Below are 8,964 nucleotides of genomic sequence, written 5' to 3'. Positions count from 1 at the left end.
GCCGTCTTCTGAATATCTCCTTCCTTAACACGAATTTGGTGGTAGCCCGATCTCAAATCTATCTTGGAGAAGACGCTCGCTCCATGCAATTGGTCCAGCAGATCGTCAATGCGAGGCAGTGGGTATTTGTTCTTGATGGTCAGCTTATTCAATTGACGATAGTCAATGCATAGCCGAGAGCTGCCATCCTTCTTCTTCACCAATAACACAGGCGCTCCCCAAGGTGACACGCTTGGACGGATGAACCTCTTGTCCATCAATTCTTCAATTTGCTTTTTAAGCTCAACCAATTCAGCGGGTGCCATTCTATATGGTTGAACAGATATGGGAGCCGCGGTAGTTACCAAATCTATGGTAAACTCAACTTCACGAACGGGAGGCAATCCAGGCACCTCATCCGGAAAGACGTCCGGGAATTCATCCACAACCGTTCGTCCTTCCGTGTACTTATTGGACGAACGTTCAAAACCCTTATCCGCAACCTCTCTGTCTTCATGCGTCATGATCAAGAAGCAACTGGCGCCTTCCATTATATCTTCCTTAATTTGACTGAGCGTCACACCCAACTCTTCTTCATATTCCTCAGGAAAAATTAATTCCTTAGCCCCACAATCTATGAGAATGCGATTGGTATTCAGCCAATCCATCCCCAAAATTACTTCTAAATCCTTGAGAGGCAAACATATCAAATTCACCTTGTATCTACGCCCTTCTACCTCAATAGGACATCTAACGCACACGGTAGATGTCCTAACCTCTCCAGCCGCTGGGGTTGACACCACCAAGTCGAACTGCATCTCACTCTCAGCTAAACCCAGCTTATCAACGCACGCCTTCGAGATGAAGGAGTGTGTCGCCCCCGAGTCAAACAGCACACAACATTTCATTCCATAAAGCAAACACGTGCTGGTAATAAGTGTACCTGAACTTGCTGCTTCCGCACCCGTGATTGCATATACACGCCCCACAGCTTGGGCTCGACCACCTCTTCCTTGCTGAGTCCTTCCAGCGTTCGGCGGTCTCATCACTGCACATCCGCCCATATTACACTCGTTCTCCAGATGACCGTTTCTTTTACATCGAGTGCAATATTTCCCTCCAACCAACTGAGGGCATGATGATCTAAAGTGGGGTCCTCCGCACTGAAAACATCTGACCGGCCCCGGTTGATTTGCTTGTCCAGCAACTACCATAGCTTGTGAACCACTCGACTGAGCTGGACGAGCGTATGGGGTCCTGTTCCGGTTCACATTAGGTCTCGACAGAATTGGTCCTCTTGACGCCTGTTGTTTCTTCTGTTGTTCCGCCTCAGCCATATTTTTCTCTAATATTTTAGCCCTCTCAACCATGGCTGGGAACGTCCGGATACATAGGCTGGAGATTAATACTTTGAGATCGCTCCTCAATCTGTTCTCAAATTTTCTACACTGCCACTTCACTTGTGGCCATAGTATTGAATCTGACGAGGTGTTTGAACTTATTGTTGTACTCCGAGACGAACATACTCCCCTGAACCAGTTGTAGAAATTCCACCTCCTTTGCAAACCGCACGCTGTCAAGGAAGTATTCTTCATAAAACTTGTTTCTAAACACTTCCCAGGTGATCGGTTGTTGCGCGTCTGTGAGAATAGCTCTCGCGCTCGACCACCAATGGCTCGCTTCTCCAGTCAATAAGTATTCAGCGTACGCCAATCTATTTTCATCAGGGCATCGTTTGGCATTGAAGATCTTCTCCATGTCCCTTAACCACTGGTCCGCTTCGTCTGGGAGACCTTTCCCACTGAACTTAGCCGGATGGTGTTGGAGGAAACTCTCCAAGCTCCATTCAGCAGTAGGCGGGGCAGCGTTGGAAGAAGACGCCCCTGAATTATGCCTGGTCGCTGCTAAGATCTCCATCAGTTGTCTTTGTGTAGTTTCAGAGTTGGCACGTGAAGCTTCCAAACTCTGCATGGCACTCTGATTCTGTTGCATTAGAGTGGCATTTTGTTCCATCAGTGTCGTGTTCTGTTGCTGTAAGCGGTCTATCACCGTCTCCAACAACCTAGCGTTGTTGGACGCATCAGGCTCGTTAGGCTGAGGGGGAGGAGGAAGTCTAGGCGCCATTGTTCTCTGGACCAGAGAAAACGAACGTTAGTCATGACTAAGAGTTAAAACAATAACTCACCAATCACACAATAAGCACACAGCAAAAACGCAATGCACTCATAACCTACAGCGTCCTTAAGAGAACAAAACTGCTCTGATACCAATAATGTAACATCCCAAAATTATACAGTCATCAACTATATACTTAGAATAATCACATATATTAATAATTCAAAACAGTTTTAAAGCAAAGGGAACGACAATAGTGAAAGAGGCCGAACGGCCGTTAATGTACATAAAACAACGAGCGTTCACAAAATAAAAGAGGACGAACGGTTTACAAAACAATGACCGAACGTCCAACTATTTACAAACAACAAAAGAGCGCTCGCTCACAGCCGCTCGCTATTCTAACTACTATAACTAAAAACCGAACGCCCTCACTGTTCGGCCTTCACTTCTACTTCTACGAGGTTGGCGTCCTCCAAATTTTCTTCTTCCAGTGTTTCTTCCAGTAACGCCTCTCCATCTGCTCACATCCACACGGATGATCATTGCATAGACAAGACGGAGGTTCAAGGACGAACGACAACACAAGAAAGAGATACAGGGTAAGCTTATTGAATTTAATTCAAACCAAAACATACATTTTATACATATCAATTCCAGCAAGTAAGTTCACAACATATACATTCAATTCATACATAAATTTCATCCAAAATCCTGATACTAGACCAACCGTCCGGACTGTATGAATCCTGTGTAGCTAAGGCGTCCGTGCACTCAGGTGGGGTAACTGGAATGCTCATCAGTAGCCACCTAAGGTTAGTCTGTTCTGTCCAAGTTACAGTTATGGACTAGACCTCCTGCCATTCCCACGCATGACTTACTCCTCTCTACTTGAGAACGAGCACTCACGGAATATCAGAATGAATCACCATCTAAGCTTACCACGTTCATAAATATGGACGTAGCATAAAAATGAATAACAAACCATAATATAGAAAACAAAATTGGTAACAAAGAATCTAAACATACAATGTAGAAATATACCTGCATGTTGAGATAAACACGATGGCAGACCGAATTCCCATATCCTCCATTTTTTACAAGATATGCATCAAATATACATCCTTCACCTTTTTAGGAATGAATATCGCCTGTTGCCTAAGTGATTCAACTGTTTTAAAACCTTCATATGCCTCATAAACATACATCTTATCTTGGTAACGTTCTTGCAACTTTTGCAGATTAATTGTAGTTGTCGTAGAAAAGAACAGATTTTGTCGATTTTCAGGTAAGCATTGAAAGATAAATTTCAATTCCTCCTGAAAACAAGCATCCAGAATTCGATCTGCTTCATCCAAGACAACAAACTGCAGCGACATAAGTCAAATATTAATTCATATAATTATGAATAATACCATAGGTAAAAGAGTATAATTAAAATGCTTATCTAAATCTGCTTTAAATCAGGTTGTACCAGCAGGACTGGACGCTGTACTAAAAGACATCCGCAAGCGGTCAACACAATGCCACCCACCAAGGTCATGACCGGTCAAATCAGCGGACGTCCAAGGCCGCCCACCCAGGTCACAATCAGGACCGAGCGTCCAAACTAGCGAACGTCCAAGGCCGCCCACCCAGGTCACCATCATGACCGAACGTCCAAACTAGCGGACGTCCAAGGCCGCCCACCCAGGTCACCATCATGACCGAGCGTCCAAGGTCGTCCATCCAGGTCGACCATCAAGAACGAGCGCCCCGCCAAGGTCGCCCACCCAGGTCACAATCAGGACCGAGCGACCAAACTAGCGGACGTCCAAGGCCGCCCACCCAGGTCACCATCATGACCGAGCGTCCAAACTAGCGGACGTCCAAGGCCGCCCACCCAGGTCACCATCATGACCAAGCGTCCAAGATCGTCCATCCAGGTCGACCATTAAGAATGAGCGCCCCACCAAGGTCGTCCATCCAGGCCGACCGACCGAGTATCCATTGTGACCGGTTACCCTACTGGGCGGCCGCCACAAGCGTCCCTCCCAGGTTGACATTCTTGGGTCGGTTATCCTGCTAGGCGTCCGCCACAACCGTCCCTCCCAGGTTCACATCCTTGGCCGGTCATCCCGTTGGCCGGCCGTTTCGACCGTCCCTCCCAGGATTGACATCCTTAGCCGGTCACCCTGCTGACCGGCCGTCACGACCGTCATTCACTATGTCGACTACGCGATTAAACACTAATGACTCGTTAAAGCCCTTAATGAAGATTAAGGTGTGATTGGTCGTTCGTCATCGGGCCCACTAAAGGTAAAAGGGCCGTTATCAGGCCCATTAAAGGTAAAAGCCCATTACAATCAGTATAAATAAAGGTTCCAGGTATGAGTTCCAGACCAACTTTCCTTACGATGCAAAAGATACATGCATCACAAACTGCTCTGTCATATTACTGACTTGAGCGTCGGAGTGCCTTTGACAGGTACCCGACCTCCCGGCTTGGAGTATGGAGCAGCGCCAGGAGTACGAGGACGATCGTCCGCTCGGCCTTCTTCAGTTTGTGGGATTCAACAGCGACCGTCCGCCCGCCCGGTCAAGTTTGTGTTTTAACAGGATCCTCACGGAAAATGTCGAAACATTTGGCACCCACCGTGGGGCCGAGTGGATATTCCCCATTGTAGACACAGGAAACCAATGAGCATTGAAGGGCACCTCAAGAGAACGTCAACTTCCTCCGTTCAGCCCTTTGCACTCGGCTTCATCAACCCAACATCTTAGTATCCCGGCCGTTCGACCTCAATTCCCGGTCGTTCAGCCTCAGGCTCAGCCATTTGGCCTCAGCTGTCAGCCGTCCGGAAATGAGGCCTCAACAAGCTCTCGGCCATTTGGCCTCAACTGTCGGCTATCAAGCCTCAAGTCTCGGTCGTCCAGCCTCAACCACTTGGTCGTTCGTAATTCGGCCGTCCGGCATCAACCATCCGGCCATTTGGCCTCCAAGGTACGCGTTCAACCTTTACCGTTCGGCCATTCGGCCTTAGGTACTTAGCCAATTCTGGCATCCAGCATCCAGCCGTCCGGCCTCAACAAGCTCTCGGCCATTTGGCCTCAGCTGTCGGCTATCAAGCCTCAAGTCCCGGCCGTCCGGCCTCAACCTTAGCCAGATTTGGCATTCAACTCCCGGACGTCCGTCCCCAACCGTGCGGCCATGCGGCCTCCAGGTACGTATTGAATTCTACCATTCGGCCATTCGGCCTTAGGTACTCGGCCAAATTTGGCATTGGCATGCAACATTCGACCGTCCGACCTCAAGTCTCGGCCGTTCGTTCGAAGTTACCCGGACGTCCGTCCCCAACCGTCCGGCCATTCGGCCTCCAGGTACGTATTGGACTTCTACCATTCGACCATTCGGCCTTAGGTACTCGGCCAAATTTGGCATGCAAACCGTTCGGCCACAAAGATACTTGGCCATCAGGCCTCTACCGTCCGTCCTTTATGACGTCAAGGGTTCAGGCATTCAACAAACGATTATTTTCGGAAGTGCTCTCTGGGAAATTTCCTTTTCATCCGAGTATCTTCAACCGACCGGTCCACCTCACAAGGTATAAACACATACTCTTTAAACTGGAAATTCGATCATGTTTCCCTCGTAATACAGGTAACCTGCAACAATTGCACGACTGCATAATGCAAAAAGGGCTATCCTCAATCATCTCGCATCAAACAGACGAAGACCAAGTTGGTGAACAGAGTGTTCCATCGAGAACCACTCTCAACTTGGCTGGACGAGCCGTCTGCCCCTCAAAGACCAAGTTGATGAATAGAGTGTTCCACCGAGAACCACTCTCAACTTGGCCGGACGATGAGCGGAGAGTTCTTTCAAAAGAACCACAGCCGTCCGCCCCTCAGAAACCAAGTTGATGTATAGAGTGTTCCACCGAGAACCACTCTCAACTTGGTCGGGCGAGTCATCCGCCCCTCAACGACCAAGTTGATGAATAGAGTGTTCCACCGAGAACCACTCTCAACTTGGCCGAACGGTGAATGGAGAGTTCCACCGAGAACCACTATCGTCCGTGCCAAAAGTCCAAATTGATGAACCACTGCCTCAGTTTTTGAGTTGCAATGAACAGGGTCTCGGTCGAACGATCGCCCTTCCCATTGTTTGACTCAGCTGGACGACCTCCAAAGGTACGTATTCCATCTCACCGTTTGGCCAAAACTGGACTCAAGAATTCGGGGGCCATCTACAAAACCCCTTCGCATAATAACATTATGCTCGGGCTGGGGGACTTATATTATACAGGACTGGACGCCGTACGGAAATACACCCGCGAACGGTTAACAGACTGGCCGCCCATGTCATCCTCCTAATTGTCGAGAAAGGTATGGTAGGGCGGATGCCCATGTACCAGCAGGATAGGGCAGACACCCAGGCGCCCATAATCAAGACTTGCCCTAAGCCAACTGCCCCGGCCGCCGACCCGTCAGAGCTGGACGGTCATGAGGATAGGTCCCATGAGGGCGACCGCCCGCCTTACAAACCAACTTCGCTTTCCAAGGTCTCCCACCCGCGGAGCGAGGAGGAGAAAATCAAGGAGCGAGGGCGTTGACAAAACCCCTTCGCATAATAACATTATGCTCGGGCTTGGGGGACTTATGTACCAGCAGGACTGGACGCCGTACGGAAAGACACCCGCGAACGGTTAACGGACCGGCCGCCCATGTCATCCTCCTAATTGTCGAGAAAGGTATGGTAGGGCGGACGCCCATGTACCAGCAAGACAGGGCAGACACCCAGGCACCCATAATCAAGACTTGCCCTAAGCCATCTACCCCGGCCGCCGTCCCGTCAGGGCCGGACGGTCATGAGGATAGGTCCCATGAGCGTGGCTGCCCGCCTTACAAACCAACTTCGCTTTCCAAGGTCTCCCACCCGCAGAGCGAGGAGGAGAAAATCAAGGAGTGAGGGCGTTGACAAAACCCCTTCGCATAATAACATTATGCTCGGGCTTGGGGGACTTATGTACGAGCAGGACCGGACGCCGTACTAAAAGACATCCGCGAGCGGTCAACACAATGCCGCCCACCAAGGTCATGACTGGTTAAATCAGCGAACGTCCAAGGCCGCCCACCCAGGTCACAATCAGGACCGAGCGTCCAAACTAGCGGACGTCCAAGGCCGCCCACCCAGGTCACCATCATGACCGAACGTCCAAACTAGGGGACGTCCAAGGCCGCCCACCCAGGTCACCATCATGACCGAGCGTCCAAGGTCGTCCATCCAGGTCGATCATCAAGAACGAGCGCCCCGCCAAGGCCGCCCACCCAGGTCACAATCAGGACCGAGCGTCCAAACTAGCGGACGTCCAAGGCCGCCCACCCAGGTCACCATCATGACCGAGCCTCCAAACTAGCGGACGTCCAAGGCCGCCCACCTAGGTCACCATCATGACCGAGCGTCCAAACTAGCGGACGTCCAAGGCCGCCCACCCAGGTCACCATCATGACCGAGCGTCCAAGGTCGTCCATCCAGGTCGACCATCAAGAACGAGCGCCCCGCCAAGGTCATCCATCCAGGCCAATCGACCGAGTATCCATTGTGACCAGTTACCCTATTGGGCGGCCGCCACAAACTTCCCTCCCAGGTTGACATTCCTAGGCCGGTTATCTTGCTGGGCGTCCACCACAACCGTCCCTCCCAGGTTCACATCCTTGGCCGGTCATCCTGCTGGCCGGCCGTTTCGACCGTCCCTCCCAGGATTGACATCCTCGGCTGGTCACCCTGCTTACCGGCCGTCACGACCGTCATTCACTATGTCGACTACGCGATTAAACACTAATGACTCGTTAAAGCCCTTAATGAAGATTAAGGTGTGATTGGTCGTTCGTCATCGGGCCCACTGAAGGTAAAATCCCATTACAATCAGTATAAATAAAGGTTCCAGGTATGAGTTCCAGACCAACTTTCCTTACGATGCAAAAGATACATGCATCACAAACTGCTTTGTCATATTATTGACTTGAGCGTCGGAGTGTCTTTGACAGGTACCCGACCTCCCGACTTGGAGTATGGAGCAGCGCCAGGAGTACGAGGACGACCGTCCGCCCGGCCTTCTTCAATTCGTGGGATTCAGCAGCGACCGTCCGCCCACCCGGTCAAGTTTGTGTTTTAACAGGATCCTCACGGAAACAGGTCATTCATAAAACAGGAGGAATAATTAGGGTTTATGAACCTAAATCCATTTAATGAGTTCCCAGGGTTCATATATTCGAACAATGTGCAACCCTAAACGAGATTAATTTTGTTTGAAGTTTTGGTTTTAAAATTGAAAACTAGACCAACACCGAACTACTTATTCAAACGCAGCTGCAAATCGAATTACAAGCTCACTACCTTGGTTCTGGAGAAAACAGGAGAAATATCAATGTTATCACGGCGTGGATTCTCCCAAGTGTGGCAATGACGAGGTGCGACCTCGCAATCAAATCCTTCGCCTGGTCGAGCATATCCATGCCGCCTACCACAACCGTGATGCGAAGTTGCACGACAGAGCCTAGAACGCGGAACTGCTCCGCCAACTGGAACGCCAGTTCACGCGTGGGCGTCACTACGAGTGCAAAAACGCCGAAGGGGTGCTCAGCGAGAAGATGCAGGATCAGAAGAGCGAAGGCCCTCATTTTTCCGCTCCCAGTCTTGTCGATGCCAAGCACGTGCCGGCCCTCCAGCACAGGTGGTATGCAACGCTGCTGCACGTGTCGTGGCATCTACATTCCGAGCTCCGGGCACGTACTAACGACCCACTCCGCCAGGCCGAGGTCATCGAACGTCTTGCCGTCTGTCGCGGCTTCGTCGAGGTCTTCGTGGCCGTGCAATGACATTTCCAT

The 8,964-nt window shown here is 50.4% G+C and overlaps 1 pseudogene; it reads right to left on the bottom strand.

Moving 5' to 3' along the window:
- Nucleotides 1-3,113: 3,113 nt before the first annotated feature.
- On the bottom strand, nt 3,114-8,964 carry LOC124837278 (DEAD-box ATP-dependent RNA helicase 36 pseudogene; annotated as a pseudogene).

The sequence above is a fragment of the Vigna umbellata genome, chromosome 4, assembly GCF_029865625.1.
Source record: "Vigna umbellata cultivar VRB3 chromosome 4, Vumbellata_1.0, whole genome shotgun sequence".
In the NCBI taxonomy this organism is placed as follows: domain Eukaryota; kingdom Viridiplantae; phylum Streptophyta; class Magnoliopsida; order Fabales; family Fabaceae; genus Vigna; species Vigna umbellata.
The sequence above is the reverse complement of the archived record's forward strand: the minus strand, read 5'-3'. Positions and strand labels throughout refer to the sequence as shown.